The sequence below is a fragment of the Triticum aestivum genome, chromosome 2A (genome assembly GCF_018294505.1).
Source record: "Triticum aestivum cultivar Chinese Spring chromosome 2A, IWGSC CS RefSeq v2.1, whole genome shotgun sequence".
NCBI classification, from domain to species: domain Eukaryota; kingdom Viridiplantae; phylum Streptophyta; class Magnoliopsida; order Poales; family Poaceae; genus Triticum; species Triticum aestivum.
The window spans coordinates 576238563-576256237 of NC_057797.1; the positions used below are offsets into that span (position 1 = coordinate 576238563).

Consider the following 17675-nt stretch of genomic DNA (forward strand, 5'->3'; position numbering starts at 1 on the left):
TGTATCTTTAGATTGTAGAACGTTCGCCCAAAAACAAAGTATTATACAACCGATACAATTGCCATATATAGATGGTGCTTGGACTAACAAGTGATGCCGCTTTCAAGCTTTTGGTCTTTGAAGTGTAATACTTGCTAGGTTTCCAACTACAATTTATTTGTAGTAGAAGCTGAATGTATATGGCATGAATTTATATTTCTGAGTGTATGAATTGATTCAGAGTATGTTGAACCCTTGAGTTTGGCAGGTTTTTGTTGTATGGTTCTCTCTTTAAAGAATTGAAACAATTCTTTCATGGGGGCATAATAGTTTTCATCCTCAAACGACACGCAACGCCATTAAGTTTCTTATTTACCAATTGAAACATGAGCCAGTAATAGCACAATTAAAGTTTTTTAACATATCATCATAAAATGGATGGCTGGATTACAGTTCTATGCATTCTACAAGGGTCATTTCATATGGTATTATAAGTTAGTTTTATAGTTTTCTCATAATAATCTGTGCTATTTTATATGTCTATATTTTTTGTTAGGGATGTTTTTTTCACCTTTCCACCATCGATCGCTCATCCACCATTTTTAGCGATGAGTAATGTGACTTTTTTTCTCCCATTGTAATGCACGGGCATTATTACTATTTATAAACGAAACGGGAATGTTCCTATGAAAATTTTTAACAGAAAAATGTTTATCTAAATCATGGCAAAAATAAAATACAAAGTGGATTTTAACATGGCAGATTATGAAAAAATTGATTTTTTTGTAAAAATCATGTCAAATTTATAAAAAATTCATAGTGTTCACTCGGCTAATTCTTGCGTTGCAAAAAAGTGTGTGCTTGTATATAAAAATAATTTATTATGATCTTTCAAAATATGGAAAATTCAGGAATTTTTCATGGGCACATGGCAAAATTTATAACTTTTTCCTCTAAAAGCACATGTCAGGTTTTGGGAATTTGTAATGGACACATGGCAAAGTTGGGGATTATTTCTTCGAACAGATGGCAAATGTAATAATTTTCCATAGACACATGGTAAATTTAGTTCTCTAAAAACATTTCAAGTTTTGGAAATTTTGTCATGGTATTTAAAATTAATTTGACATGGTTTGTACAGTAAATTTGCCATGGTTAAGCTGCATATAAACATAAATTTGTCATGTTCCATGTCAAAATTGAAGAAATAATATGCTATTTTTTTTGTCGGTGGAAGAAATAATATGTTCACTAAAACATCACGGCAAAACAAATTGGAAAAGACAAAAACCTGTTTTATAAAGGTCATAGCAGATTTTAACGTACGCTGTGTACAAAAAGAATTTGGCAATGATATGCACAATAAAAATGACATGGTAACTTATAAATAAAAATTCGATGGTGAATACAATGAATTTGCCACAATGTAAAGGCATCCAGGCTTGATCTGCCGCCCCTGCACAGCGTGCACAAACCTGTATGCCCCCAGGCTTGGAATCTTCGGTGGCCAAATTGGGGCATATAAACGTGAGGAGAGGCAGCGATGGACACGACACGTCTCAGAACTGTAAAACAATTTCCACGCGTTGACGTATTACGAGCAAAAGCATGAAGCCGACACAACACTTCAGAAAAAATATCATGGGTCCACATCCAGCGGCAACATAATGTACCAGAACACCAAAAAAGACATGATAACCGACCAGCCATTCAGAGAGAGATATGACATAAATCCAGCTGATCCATACAGCAATATCATACATATAAAAGGTTAATTTACAATGGATAGCATCCCCCTGCTGGGCAATTAACGGTACCCAATCTGCACTTCAACTGTACCATGGTCAGCATTGCAGATTGTCTTTTCATACTGGTCATGGTAGAAGGTAAGATCACCTTGGAAGGAGATGGCATGACCGTCATTAACATGGTCAGAATTAGTAAAAACACTAAGGTTCAGCTTGATTATCAAGAGCGGCTCTAAGTATATCGGAACAGCTGCCCAAGTCCGCAACAATGGAAGTCTGCCATCAACAACCTCTGCCATATCATCTTCTCCACACTGAAAAAGCAGGACGTTGAAGTCGCCGTAGAACTCATGGTGCGCTGTGATTTCGCCATATGCATAGCTACAGCCACTGCCAGATGTGAGATCAAGGTTGACACACAAGCTGGCCTGTATAGCACGATACATCGGCACGAAAAACACGTCTATATCACGGAAATATCTTGTTGGCATTGTGTGGACAATGACACTGTTACAGAAGTACGGGTCCACATAGAAGACGTAGTTTGCAGTGTCAATCCGGTTATCATCCTCTGGGATTTCAACTTTAATGCGGAAATAGTCCTCAAGCGCCGCCCCTTCTGCCCTGAGAATCAAATTACCCTGCGCATATGGCAATGGAATAAAATGATTCAAAAGATGCAAAAAACAAAAATAAAGATATACCGCCTTCATTTCAATAAGTTAAAGATAGGTTGTTTAGTCTGAATGCATCAACTCATAGGGCCATTGGTGATAGATGTTGTTGCATGCATAGGCTCGACGTGTCTCTATTTTATAAGACGCGTTGTAATGTGGAGAAAAAAACATAAAAGCTAGAGCTTATTCTATTCACAGGATTCTCGAGCCCAGGAACTTGAAAAACAGATTAGAATTACATTAGGGTTACAGAACTAAGGGCCGCTTCTATTTGCAAGAATTGTAAAATGCATGTATAGGAAAAACACATGAACAGAACGGCATGCCATCTTATACTCACCACGTTCCTTTATCTAAGGTGTATTATTTTTGACATAATGACCAAGAGACATAATTAAGGAGCAATTGGGGCTGAAGTACACCTTGCTAATCCCTTCGATGGAAAGATTAAAAGACCGGAAACACAAGCTGGAATCCTCTTTAGACGGAAGCAAGTCGATTCGGTGGCCCGCAATAGCGAAGTCGCCTGCATACATGATCTCCTACTCTACTTGCATGGGTCATGCAATGTTTTTGAGTCAACGAGTGTTCTGGGGTAGCGACTCTTGACTAGTCCTGACTGTACAAAAAATTTTACCATAGTAAATGTATATACTTATTAATAGTCAGCGGCAACCAAGGGAGGAGCCGCAGCACCAGGGGAGGAGCAGACGAGCAGCAGCAACAATCAAGGGAGGAGCAGACCAGCTTGCGGCGGCACCGGTCGGCAGGATTGTGGGGGCGGCGGCAGCCAAGGGAGAGGGTCGCATAAGCCAGGATAGGTTTGGGTTGGGGAAATTCTGTGGCGATCTAGGTTTCATGGGGGGATTGTGCAAGCAAATGGGAAAAAATATGACAGGCAAGGCCAACTTTTAGTCGTTCGACTCGAAAACCATGGGGCCACGCAAGGCATCCCCCAAGAAGAAGGATTGCATACAAACCAAAATAAAAATATTGGGAGTTTTTTTGTGTGTGTTCAACCAATCGATTGGGAGGTTGGCTTGATTTTATCATGAGGTTGCCATGTACATGATGGGTGGAGGAGTAAAAGCGGAATTATATGGGGTTATAAATACCCCTTACATTAGAATATAGTTAAAAGACAAATACGCCTAACATAAAGGAACAAATGGAGTACTACAAAGTTCTATGGATGTTTGATCATGCACACGAAAACCATATGGAAATTTCATATGGATTGTAATCCTACAAATCATACAACTAACATAGAGAAAATTCCACACGAATTCCTTTGAATGAAATTGTCCCTAAAAATTCAGATGCAAGAGTGTTTGACAACGTAGAAGAAACAAAGGGATTCTAACGGAAGGTTGAATGTAATACCTTCCCTGTTCATTGCATGTTGGTTATTTGTTAGTACGGGTTTAGCTTATGACGTGTTTTGAAGTCTTCGGCCAAACGAGTATTTCACGGAATGCCGACAAGGAATTCCATTAATAAACGGCCATTTTGTTTCTTTATAACAAATTGATGAATTCATAGATCCTTTTAAGAGGCCCTAAATAACGACAGATCGAATCTATCCTATGTTTACAATGCGATGGCGGGCTACTCATGGACTAGCTGTAGCTACTATTTTTTTTCTTGGTAGCAATATTAGGAATGCAGTTCATCCAATGATAAACCAAATTCCAGCTATAGAAACTATTGACACAATCAAACCTGAATGAACAAAATGTTGAATTGGATTGTGCCAGTCTATATCTACAACTCCAAAATAGATTGCAAATGAATCATAAAGGAAATTGTCTTAAAGTTCTAATCCTACGAGGTAACATTCTAAGGATCCAAGTCCTACAAAAACCATATGAAATATCTTCAAATCGAATAAGCCAAAGAAGCGCTCTAGTATGAAACAGAGGGTGCATTACATATACCTGTCAATCAACATTACGATGAAGTGGTCCATTCTGCGAGTTGCAGTAGTAATGGGAACGATCGTTGAAAGCAACGAAGGTGCCCACGAAGGGAAATCGGGGACGCACAGATAACAGCTCCACCAAGTCCCGAGATAAGCTGTAAGCCATCGATACATTAATGCTGTCTCCGTGATAGCCAATTTTGAGACTCGGTGGAATATCCTTTCTGTAGTCATCATATGCACAGATCTCAGACCAGTCGCCATCTGTGTCATAGTAGTCGCCACAGTTACTGCCATCGTAGCGATCGCCGAAATTCAGCAAGCTGCTCGCTGTAATCATCATCTGCAGCAGGAGAATTTTTGTCTCCAGTTTGCTCATCAGCAGGATTGACAGTTTCTTCTCCCGTTCCCGTTCCCGTTCCCCTTGCCCTTTCCCTTACACCTCTATTAAAAAAAAGCCGTCGAACAACATCGAGAGTGCCGTAATGAATAAATCTAATGGGCTCAGAGATGCAGGCCTGTTTCAGGAGAGGATCGAGTACTGTAAATAATGAAAAAGAAAGAGATACTCCTATGACAGTAATCAATCATGCTTCCATCGATCAGATCGATGTTGGGTGAACTATTTCGTCTAGCTAGCAGATTCACAATCAAAAGGGCGGATACATGTGTAATACCTGCAGAGAGCAGAAGATGGCACTCCAACATGCTCTTTCGGGTTCGGCGGCAACGCTCAGCGGCATGCTTCTCGGTTCTCACGGCTTAGCTAGGGGGGCGGCGGCCCTTGGCAGGTAATTTTTTTTTTTGAGAAATCCTTGGCAGGTAATTAAACCCTAGATCGATCCGATGGCGCTGGCCCAAACCTAGTCTTGCGGCCTGGGCAATCTCTTTCCGAACTTAGTCCGCCCAGGCCAATTATTAGTCTTGTAACAGAGCCCGGGTATATTCCGTACCGCCCAAAAATCGCTCGGGCTCGGGATGATATGCGCGCTTTTGACTTTATCTTCCCTTCGACTTAAACTAGGCCGGCCTATTTTGACTTTTTTTTCGATCGCTGGTAGGTCGCTCGCTCGCTGTAGCTTCTTTGATTAGTTTGGCGAAATTAGAGTATTGGTTGCAAAGAACACTCCATTTTTTCAGGTCCTGACAAGTGGTGCACATGTAGCACGTCACTTGTCGCAACATGTGAGTTTTCTCTTTTTTCATAGATCCGTTTATTCAAAATGTTTTATCTTTTAAACTGTGCGTCCAAATCTCGAGCCGTTTTCACCATTGAATTTCTCACGTCAAGATCTTCAAAACTAGATCCCATGTTGATAGGTTTTGACAAACTTTTTTTAACGAAAAAACCAGACGAAAAAACCAAACCGGAAGCACGGTTTTTTTTTCACTTTCCGAAAGAGGCACGCCCGTGTCTCTCGCGAAATCACACCCATGCCTCTCGTGAAAGCAAAACCGTGACTCTCATGAAAGGAAAAAACAGAAAGTGCGTTTTTTCGTTTCCGAGAGGCACGACCGTGACTCTCGCGAAAGCACAACCGTGCCTCTCACAGAAGCAAAACCATGACTCTCGCGAGAGAAAAAAATAGAAAACACATACTTTTTCCCTTTCTAAGAGGCGCGGCCGTGACTCTCGTTAAAGCACAACCATATCTCTCGCGGAAGCAAAACCGTGACTCTCGCGAAAAAAAAACAAAAAACGCGTTTTGTTTTCTCTTTCCGAGAGGCACGGCCGTGACTCTCGCGAAAAAAAAACAAAAAACGCGTTTTGTTTTCTCTTTCCGAGAGGCACGGCCGTGACTCTCGCAAAAGCACAACCGTGCCTCTCACAGAAGCAAAAACCGCGACTCTTGCGAAAAAAAAATAGAAAACACATTTTTTTTCGTTTTTGAAAGGCACGGCCGTGACTCTTGCGGAAAAAACCGTGACTTTCGCAAAAAAAAAACGCGTTTTTTCGCGCAATTTTTTTTGATTTTTTTACCGAAAAGCTAAGAAAGACCGGGGGAAATTCAAAACGTCGAAAAACCCCAGAAAAAACCGTTTAAAAAGACGAAAACGCGTGCGGAAAAATAAAAAAAATACAAAATACGGAGAGAGCGTCCAGAACGCGACACGTGGCGAATGGCTGAGAGCGCACCAAGTGACGTTGATCGTTGCGAGGCTCCCGAAGGAGCGCTCGTTAACTAGTTGCTCCCTTAGTTTGGTTCTTTTTTTATTGTTGATGTGTTCGTTTAGTTATTTGGGTTTTTTGTCTTTTTTTGCTTTTTTGTTTGGTAAGCTTATTTCTTCTTCAGTTTTTTTGTTGCTATACTTTTTTTTCTCTCGTTTCTCTTCCATTTCTTTCATGGTTTTCATCGGGTTTTTTTCTCTCTCATTTTGCTTCATTTCTTTCGGTTCTATGTTTCTTTTTGTGCTTTTCAACGGTTTCTTTTGTTTACCTTTTTATGTTTATCGGTTTTCACTCTTCTTATTCTTTTTGCACATGTTTCTGCAGTTTACTTTTTGTTTTTTTTCTTTGTTTCTTTCATTTCTATTTTGGTTTTTATTGTTTTTTTGTTTCTTTTGGATTTTATTCTACATTTTTATATACATCAAAACATTTTAAATACACTTTAACATTTTTCAAATACAATTTCAATATTTTTTAATACATGGTCAACATTTTTTATATTCACATTTTAAATGTTGATTAACATTTTTTAAAAATATGGTCAGTATTTTTTCTATACACATTTTAACATTTTTAAATGCTTCATTAACATTTTTAAATACAAGATTAATATTTTATAATACATTGTAAATATTTTTTATATGCATTTAACATTTTGCAAACTAGTAAATGCATACGTGGAATGCACATTGATATTTGGTAGAATATTAATTGGACGTTGGTTATTGACATTTGGTACAAAATTTAGTTACACATCGATATCGGGTAGGATATCAATTGCATGTTAATTATGTGATTAGTATTGATATTACTATTTGATATGGTATTGATTGCACACCAACCATGTTGAGCTCTCGTCATTGTCGAAACATAGATCGTTGGATTAACATGGTTTGCTGGCCGAGATTAATTGGATCTGCTTACTTGGGTCTTTTTATATTGGTATACATATAGTAACATTTTTTAAATGCCTGATTAACATTTTTCAATAATTGTTTAACATTTTTTAAAATGCTTGATTAACGTTTTTTAAATACAAGATCAACTTTTTTCACACACATTGTATAATTTCTGTATACATTTTCTGAGAAATCATTTTCTTTATACACATTTAACATTTTTTAAATGCTTGCTTAAAATGTTTTGAATACATGGTTAACATTTTTCTATGCATTTTAACATTTTTCAAATACTAAATTAACATTTATCAAGTAAAAGATTAATATTATTTGGTTGACATTTTTCTATTCACATTTTAAATGTTGATTAACATTTTTTATACATATTTTAACATTTTTCAATTGCTTGATTGACATTTTTTGAATACATGGTGAACATTTTTTCTATACACATTTGACATTTTTCAAATGCTTAGGTAACATTTTTCAAATACTTCTTTAACATTTTTAAATGCTACTAAAAAATTTAAATACATGATCAACTTTTTTCACACATATTTTACATTTTTTAATAGTTTTCCCGTATACATGAGAATATTTTCTTTATACACATTTAACATTTTTCAAATGCTAAAAAAATCAAAACATTTATGTAAAGTGTTTTTGTAATATATTTATTTGGAATATTTGGAAGTATAAATAAAGGTAAAAAAGAAAAAGAAAAAGAAATCAAAACACATGAAAATAATAATGAAATGAGGTCGTGGCCTCCTACGTGCAGGGACCAGCCCATTTAGGAAGACGCATGCCTGCACCGGCCCATCTAGGCCTTTGAAATACTTAAGAAAGCCTTAATCTCTACACCCATTGTTCAACTACTTGATTGGGACCCACCATTTGAAATTATGTGTGATGTTATTGGTGCTATTCTAGGACAAAGAATTGATAAGAAATTGAATGTTATCCATTATGCTAGTAAAACTCTAGACAATGCTTAAAGAAATTATGCTACTACTGAGAAAGAATCTTTAGCAGTTGTGTTTGCATGTGATAAATTCAGATCATACATTGTTGATTCTAAAGTAATCGTTCACACTGATCATGCTGCTATTAAATATCTTGTGGAAAATAAAGATGCTAAACTCAGGTTGATTAGGTGGGTCCTTTTGTTACAAGAATTTGACTTGCATATTATTGATAGAAACGAAGCTGAGAATCCCGTAGCCGATAATTTGTCTCGAATGGATAGTGTTCTTGATAAACCACTGCCTATTGATGATATTTTTCCTGATGAAAAATTAGCTGTTATAAATACTTCTTGTAATACTCCTGGGTATGCAGACTATGCTAATTACATTGTTGCTAAATATATACCACCTAGTTTCACATATCAATAAAAGAAAAAGTTCTTATTTGATTTAAGACATTACTTTTGGGATGATCCACATCTTTATAAAGAAGAGTAGATGGTGTTATTAGATGTTGTGTACCTGAGCATGAACAAGAACAAATCCCATGGAAGTGTCATTCCGAGGCATACGGAGGACACCATGCTGGAGATAGAACCGCACATAAGGTACTACAGTTTGGTTATTATTGGCCTACTCTTTTCAAGGATGCACTAAGTTGTCCTTTATTGTGGTGAATGTCGAAGAATTGGTAATATTGGTAGACCTTAGGAAATGCCTATGGATTATTCACTTGTTATTGAACCATTTGATGTTTGGGGATTTGATTATATGAGATTTTTTTCCTTCCTCTAATGGGTATACACATATTATAGTTGCTATTGATTATGTTAGTAAGTGGGTAGAAGCTATTCGAACTAGTGGTGCTGATCATAACACTTCCATTAAATTTCTTAAAGAAGTTATTTTCCCGAGGTTTAGAGCCCCTAGATATTTAATGACTGATGGTGGTTCACATTTTTTCATGGTGCTTTCCGTAAACTTCTTGCTAAATATGATGTTAACCATAAAATTGCATCTCCTTATCATCTTCGGTCTAGTGGTCAAGTTGAATTGATCAATAGAGAAATCAAATCAATTTTGCAAAAGACCGTTGGTCTAAGAAACTTGATGATGCATTATGGACTTATAGAATCGCTTATAAGACTCCTATGGGTATGTCTCCGTATAAAATGGTTAAAGGAAAAGCATGTCATTTACCTCTTGAGTTAGAACATAAAGCATATTGGACAATTAAAGAACTTAACTATGATTTCAAACTTGCCGGTGAAAAGAGGTTATTTGATATTAGCTCATTAGATGAATGGAGGACACAAGCCTATGAAAATGTCAAGTTGTTTAAAAAAATTTAAAAGATGGCATGATAAAAGAATTCAAAAACGGGAATTCAAAGTGGGTGAGCATGTTCTATTGTACAACTCTCGTTTTAAATTTTTTGCAGAAAAACTTCTCTCCAAATGGGAAGGACAGTATATCATCGAAGAAGTTTATTGCTCAAGATCTATCAAGATCAATAATGTCGGGGGTACTTATCCAAGGGTGGTCAATGGGCAAAGAATTAAACATTATATCTCAGGTACACCTATTAATGTTGAAACTAATATTATTCAAACTATGAGACCGGAGGAACACATTAGAGAGACCTTCCAGAACACTTCAGAACCCCGAAAAGAGTAGGTATGTGATACGGTAAGTAAACCGACTCCAAAAATTCCATAAAAATAATTTATGTCCGTTTTGGAATATTAGAAAAAAACCAAAATAAGAAAAAACCGAGGGGACCCACGAGGAGGTCACAAGATAGTAGGGTGCGCCCTAGTGCCTTGTGGGCCCCTCATGTGCCTTCCCGACTTAGTTTTCTTCTAGAATACTTGATGTTTTGACCATCATATCACAAGATTCTCCTCTGCTCTTGTTTCGTGTTGTTTTCTGTCAGATCTTCAAGTCCAGGCATCATGTCTTCTTCCTCTCCCAACAACGTGGCAGACGATGCTTGGTTGTTGTAGATGGAATAAAAGAGAGAGAGGACCGAGGAGGTCATCATGGAGGAATATGAAGAAGACTCGCTTGAGGTCCACCCTCCGGCCTCGGAGAGGGGCACTCTGGCTGGCATCTCCACTACTCCAATTCCCAACCAAGCCATGAGGTTGATGAACAACCAAGAGAACCAGGAGGTGTTGGGAAACGCAATATTTCAAAAAAATTCCTATGATCACGCAAGATCTATCAAGGTGATGCATAGCAACGAGATGGGAGAGTGTGTCCATGTACCCCCATAGACTGAAAGCGGAAGCGTTTAGTAACGCGGTTGATGTAGTCGAACGTCTTCACGATCCAACCGATCCAAGTACCGAACGTACGGCACCTCCGTGTTCAGAACACGTTCAGATCGATGACGTCCCTCGAGCTCTTGATCCAGTTGAGGACGAGGGAGAGTTCCGTCAACACGACGGCGTGGCAACGGTGATGATGAAGTTACCGGTGCAGGGCTTCGAGCACTACGATGATATGACCGAGGTGTGTAACTGTGGAGGGGGGCACCGCACACGGCTAGGACAAATCTTGGAGTGCCTTTGGGGTGCCCCCTGCCCACGTATACAAAGGAGGGAGGGAGAGAGGCCGGCCCTCCTAGGGGCACGCCAAGTGTAGGGAGTCCTACTAGGACTCCTAAGTCCTAGTAGGATTCCCTTTCCTTTTCGGAGTAGGAAATAAGGAAAGGAGGGAGAGGGAGAAGGAAAGGGGGGGGGGCGCCCCCACCCCTTGTCCAATTCAGTTTGGGCAGGGGTGGGAGGCGCGGTCCACCTCATGGCCCTTCTCCCCTCTCTCCACTAAAGCCCAATAAGGCCCATTAACTTCCCCCGACGAATTCTCGTTGTAGGATCGAAAGTATGTCTAGAGGGGGGGGGGGTGATTAGACTACTTGACCAAATAAAATCTATCCTTTTCCCAATTTTAATCTTTGGCAGATTTTAGCTATCTTAGCACAAGTCAAGCAATCTTAACACAATTCAAGCAAGCATGCAAATAGTCTATGAGCAGCGGAAAATAAAGCATGCAACTTGCAAGAATGTAAAGGGAAGGATTTGGAGAATTCAAACGCAATTGGAGACACATGTTTTTGTCGTGGTTCTGATAGGTGGTGCTATCGTACATCCACGTTGATGGAGACTTCAACCCACGGAGGGTAACGGTTGCGCGAGTCCACGAAGGGCTCCACCCACGAAGGGTCCACAAAGAAGCAACCTTGTCTATCCCATCATGGCCATCGCCCACGAAGGACTTGCCTCACTAGCGGTAGATCTTCACGAAGTAGGCGATCTCCTTGCCCTTACAAACTCCTTGGTTCAACTCCACAATCTTTGTCGGAGGCTCCCAAGTGACACCTAGCCAATCTAGGAGACACCACTCTCCAAGAAGTAACAAATGGTGTGTTGATGAACTCCTTGCTCTTGTGCTTCAAATGATAGTCTCCCCAACACTCAACTCTCTCTCACAGGATATGGATTTGATGGAAAGAAGATTTGAGTGTAAAGCAACTTGGGGAAGGCTAGAGACCAAGATTCATATGGTGGGAATGGAATATCTTGGCCTCAACACATGAGTAGGCGATTCTTTCTCAGAAAATGTGTATTAGAAGTGTAGGTATGTTCTGATGGCTCTCTCCACGAATGAAGAGTGCGTGGAGGGGTATATATAGCCTCCACACAAAAACTAACCGTTACACACAATTTACCAATCTTGGTGAGACCGAATGGAGAAACTCGGTCGGATCGATTTAGCAAACCTAGTGACCGTTAGGATTTTCAGTGGGACTCAGATGCAACTCGGTAGAACCGATATGGTTAGGGTTAGGGCATAACGTAATCTCGGTGTGACCGATTACACAAACTCGGTGGGACCAATTTTGGTAATAAGCTAACCAGAGAGTTGGTCAGGTAAACTCGGTGGGACCGATCGCTCATTTCGGTGGGACCGAAATGTTACAGAAGGAAAACAGAGAGTTTACATTGCAATCTTGGTGGGACGGTAGGACCAAAATGTTACGAAGGGAAACAGAGAGATTACAACCCCATCTTGGTGTGACCGAAATCCCTATCGGTGAGACCGATTTGCCTAGGGTTTGTAGCAGTGGCTATGACATCTGAACTCGGTGGCGCCGGATAGAAAGAATCGGTGGGGCCGAGTTTGACTTTAGGTTTAGGTCATATGTGGATGTGGGAAGGTAGTTGAGGGTTTTGGAGCATATCACTAAGCACTATGAAGCAAGAACCTCATTAAACAACACCTCATCCCTCCTTGATAGTATTGGCTTTTCCTATAGACTCAATGTGATCTTGGATCACTAAAATATAAAATGTAGAGTCTTGACCTTTGAGCTTGAGCCAATCTTTTTGTCCTTAGTATTTTGAGGGGTCCACTTTCCTCATCCATGCCATGCCATTCATTGAGCTTTTCTTGAAATATTAATCTTGGAATATCATTAGCTCAATGAGCTATATGTTGTTAGGAATTACCAAAACCACATAGGGATAGTTGCACTTTCAATCTCCCCTTTTTTGGTAACTGATGACAACATATAGATCAAAGCTTCGACAAATGATAATAAGAGTGAAAAACATTGTCGCTTTGAGAAGTATGTGAAAAGCAAGAGCTCCCCCTAAATTTGTGCATAGTTTATGATTTGCTCTGGACTGCAAATGCACAGAGAATTAGGCTCATGGGTTACTCTTCCATGTCACATACATCTTGGTGGAGCGCTCAAAATGATAATAATTAAATACATGCACTCATCACCAAGCAAAGTGAATGATCATATAGGGATAAAATGATAATGTCATCCAACAAGCATTAATGTAGCATATGATCAACCACATGATCATCCAAGTATCACACAGACAAAAAAGTATCTCAATCAAGCAAAGCAAATAAAGTTCAACCACCAAAGCAAGAGAGAATAAAAAGCAACGCTCTCTCTCGAAGCCTATGATCTATACATTTTTCTCCCCCTTTGGCAACAAGTTACCAAAAAGTTCCTAGAAAATGCATAGCACTAAATCGTCTCTCAGGCTTGGTCTTCAGGTGGTGGTGTTCGGATAACTCCAAGAACGAAGGCTTCAGTCGATGTAGATGGAGCTGATGGAGTAGGTGCTGGAGCTGGTGGCACTGAAGCTGTAGCTGGTGCAGATGAAGTGGCTCTGGTATCTAGAACAGGCACTCAGCTGATCTCTAAGCTCTATGCACTCTAGCAAATGCATCAGTGGTTGTCTTGCCCTTCCTCTCCTGCATATCATCCTGAAGTTGCTCCATAACAGACTGAATCTCAGTTACCTTCACATCCAAGTCATAGAACTTTTGTTCCACGATCCTCTCCAAGCTCTCCTGGTTTTGAGTCAGGGTGGCCAGTCCCTTCTCAATCCTCAGAGTGGATGCAATCAGGTAGCCAAGCTGATCTTGCTTGCTCTTCAGAAGATACTAAGATGCTTCTTCAGTGGTTGGCATCCTTGCAGCCTTTCCAGCCTTTGCCTTCTCCTTCTTGGCTTGTGCGTGCACAGAAGATGGTTCATCTTCATCCATCACCACCGTGTTATCCTCAAATTCTGGGTAGATGGGCATGTGCTCCTTGTCCAGCAGATATGTACCAGTGCCCATCTTGAAGTTAATCAGCTCCTGGATCTGTGGGGCATACCCACAACTCTTCTTCTGGTCAGCAGCAGTCCTCTTGATAGTTTCAACTATAAGGCTCATGACTTTGAACTTCTGTGGGACATCAAATATGTGAAGCAAGTTAATTGCATGGCCTCTGATCATTTTGTGATCACCTGACTTTGGCAAGAGAGTGTGCCTGAGAATCCAGTTGATAGTAGGCAAGCCTGACAGAAGGTAATGTACAGATCCGAACTTATGTGTCTCAAGAGCAGCATCTGGGATCTCCTTGTACATGTGTGCCATGGAGTTGTGATCCTTCTTCTTCTTGGCATAGACATCCAAGTCATCTTCACTCTCTTTTGGGGCATTAATCAACTTCGCCCATTCTGCAATTGTTGACTGGTACCTCGTACCCTCAGACATCCAGACAATCCTTCCATCTGGGTAGAAGTGAGCTGTGGAGTAGAACTGCATGATGAGCTCGTCATTCCATTTTGTGAGCTTCTGAGCCACAAACTCATCGACTCCACACGCCTTGAAACTGTCATACACACCTGGATAATGTTCATCATTCTCCCTGATGTACTCCCAGTCGACCCATCTCATGTCACACACTATGGGCTTCTTGTCAAGCAAGATGGTCTCATAGAAATCCTGTTGTTCCTTTGTATGGAACCTGTAGTCCACAACAGTCCTTCTCCTGGTGGCATATGGATCAGACTCTCTCCATAGCCTCAGACCTGAGTCCTTCCTGATCTTCATGTTCTCAGCAACTGGATGAGCATCATTGTGATCTGGGATTTTTGGTTTTAGCTTCCTCAAGACATGTGACTCATCATCCTCTTCTTCCATTTCAGCTTAAGGCACTGGGGCCTTGTTCTTCTCCTCAACAGGGATGTTCCTGGTGCTCCTCTTTGGTTTTGGCTTTGGAGCTGGAGCAGCAGCCTTAGGAGCAGTCTTAGGCTTAGATGGAACAACCCCTGCCCTAATGGCATCACCCATAAGCTTCTGAGCTTTGGGTGCTGGTGCAGCATCTTCTTCCTCTTCCTCTTCAGAATCTCTCATGATTGAGGATCTCCCAAGCACTCTGGCAGTGGTCTTTTTGACCTTCTCTTTCCTCTTCTTCTCTGCCATAACCTGCTCTTTGGGTGCAGATCCCAAAGTCTCTTGAGTAGATGCTCTGGCCTTAGACATTGGAATTCTCTTGGCAGGAACCTTTTGCTTCATGCCTGGCTTGGTGGCAGCAGCTGTGCCATATTCCTTCTTCGGGACTTTCCTCTTTGAGGTGGTTTCTTCTTCCTCAGCCATATAGTCCTCATCCTCTGACTCTGAGGTTCTTTTCTTGCTGGCCCTGGTGGCAGCTTTGGGTAAGTTGCTTGGAGTGCTCCTGCTACCATCATCTGAGCTGCTAGAGGGACTAGTGCCCTCACTCATGTGAACCTGCTCCTCTGACTTGTTCTGGCTGTCACTCTGATCAGACATATTGCAAACACTGACAGCTGACCCTGTGAATAGATATAGATGAGATAGAGTGGATGAGCATCACAAAATGCAGAGGTTTTTGCAAAAGAATGAGTCAAAAATTTAGTTTTAGTTTTCCACAGAAAGCATTTTGGATCAAACGATTTGTAAACTCGGTGATACCGAAGCAGCTGTTGGAACCTAAACTAGTGAACTCGGTTAGACTGAGTCACAGTTCGGTGGCACCAAGACTGCTAGGGTTTCACAAAGTTCTGAACTCGGTCACACTGATTTGCAATTCTCGGTCAGACCGAGAATCACATGTGCAATGGCCTGAGCCGAATCGGTGGTACTGAGTTCCACAACTCGGTGGGTCTGAGATGGTTTCGGCGGAAACCTAACCCTAAATTTTCAAATCACGACTAAACTACGGAGTGTTTTGACTGGATAGAATGATCTCAATCGTGGCAAGATACATGGCGAACACAATGTGCTAGGAATCAGATAAGGATAACACAATGATCGAGTTCATACCCTAGTTCGGTAATGAACTCGCTACGGCGGCAACGGCGGGGTTGATTCCCGTTGACGGCTGCGGAGACCAGCGACAAGAGGCGGCTGGTGATGAGGAGGATGATCCGGAGACCCTGGAGGCAGAGCAGGCTAAGCGCGGGTCGAGGAGGTTCGGAAAGATTTCCAAAATTTGACACGTGGATATATATAGCCCGACCCTGTCGGTGTGACCGAGTGGAACAACTTGGTGGCACCGAGATGCATAACTGCAAGTAGTTACAGCAACTCGGTGTGACCGAAAAGTTCAAATCGGTTGCACCGAGATTGAAAACCTAGATCGACTTAGTGATCTCGGTATGACCAAAATGGATGAATCGATCAGACCAAAACGCACCAAGAAGTTTTGGAAGTTTAAGTCTATGACGAATCGGGGACTTCGAGTACTCCTCACACGGAGTGGTTCAAATCTGACTTGATCAAATTTTGTGATGCAGCATGAATAGAGTTTGAGACGAGAAAAGCATAGACACTACAACAGGAACCCCCCTACAGCAACGCATCAATGAGTTGTTGTAGGTCGATATAAGCGTTGCAACTGTCTACACCAACGGATTAATATGCGTTGCCGTTGGTGGCGTTGCAAGGGTCTACAACAACGTATATACATCCATTGGTAAATGACGTCTAGAAACGTTGCTAGATAGCAACGTATATTGTTATATCGAACAACACTACATATAGATTGCTGACCACCCTACACAGAGGCTCCAGCTCAATATGGGTTAGGCTTTTCAAATGGGCTCCAACCCAATATGGGTTAGGCTTTTCAAATGGGCATATATATGTAATATTGCCATCTAGCCTAATATGGGTTGATCAGTCCACATTTTTAGTAGGCCTTAACCATCTCTACCATTTCCTATTGAAAAAAATCTCTATAGTTATTAGTTAGCCCAATTCCATATAGTCTACTTTTTCCATTCACAAGTCAATTAACCAACACAGGATATTTTCACATCATATCACATGACAATTAATTGCTCTGCAAACATCAATGCCAATTCCACATCATGGTTCATAGTTCACATTCCCCATAAGCCAAAATAACACAAGCTATATATCAACCTGATACAACGTAGCATCAACAGACACTAAGAAATAGATTAACAGATGACGGTCGTCTTGACTCTCAAACAAAATCATATAGCTATCCTCTTCATCAAAATTTCATTTGTTGGATGCCTTTTCTCTTTGCGTCCTGAAGGTATGTTGTTTTGGTCTTTATTTGTCCATCCCAACTTCTTGAAAGATGAGCTGCATATCATCCCATCATAAGAATAGGGCTTGAATTTGCAACAACGATGTAAACGTATCAGTAAGCATGAGTTACAAAAGAATACCATTGCAACAAAATTCAGAGTTTACTACTCCCTCTGTCCCATAGTATAAGAACGTTTTTAACACTAGTGTGGTGTCGAAAACGTTGTTATATTATGGGACGGAGGGAGTATTAACCATGTTCTCCTGACTGTAGCTTATGCAAATATTAGCTAACAAAACACTACTTTTCATAATATTCATCATGACATTTTATGTATGCTTATAAGAGAACCATATCCAAATGAAAATGATGAATTAAGTTAATGGCTCGAGATATTACCTTATCAACTAATCAGAACAGAAGCCACGATTT

At 40.5% G+C, this 17675-nt stretch overlaps 1 long non-coding RNA gene across 1 annotated transcript; it reads right to left on the reverse strand.

Moving 5' to 3' along the window:
• Positions 1 to 1687: 1687 nt before the first annotated feature.
• On the reverse strand, positions 1688 to 5205 carry LOC123185616 (uncharacterized). Its single transcript, XR_006493445.1, has 3 exons — positions 5003 to 5205; positions 4342 to 4843; positions 1688 to 2368 (listed from the first exon to the last, which is right to left on the reverse strand). It is a non-coding gene; the product is annotated as an uncharacterized lncRNA (long non-coding RNA).
• Positions 5206 to 17675: the final 12470 nt, after the last annotated feature.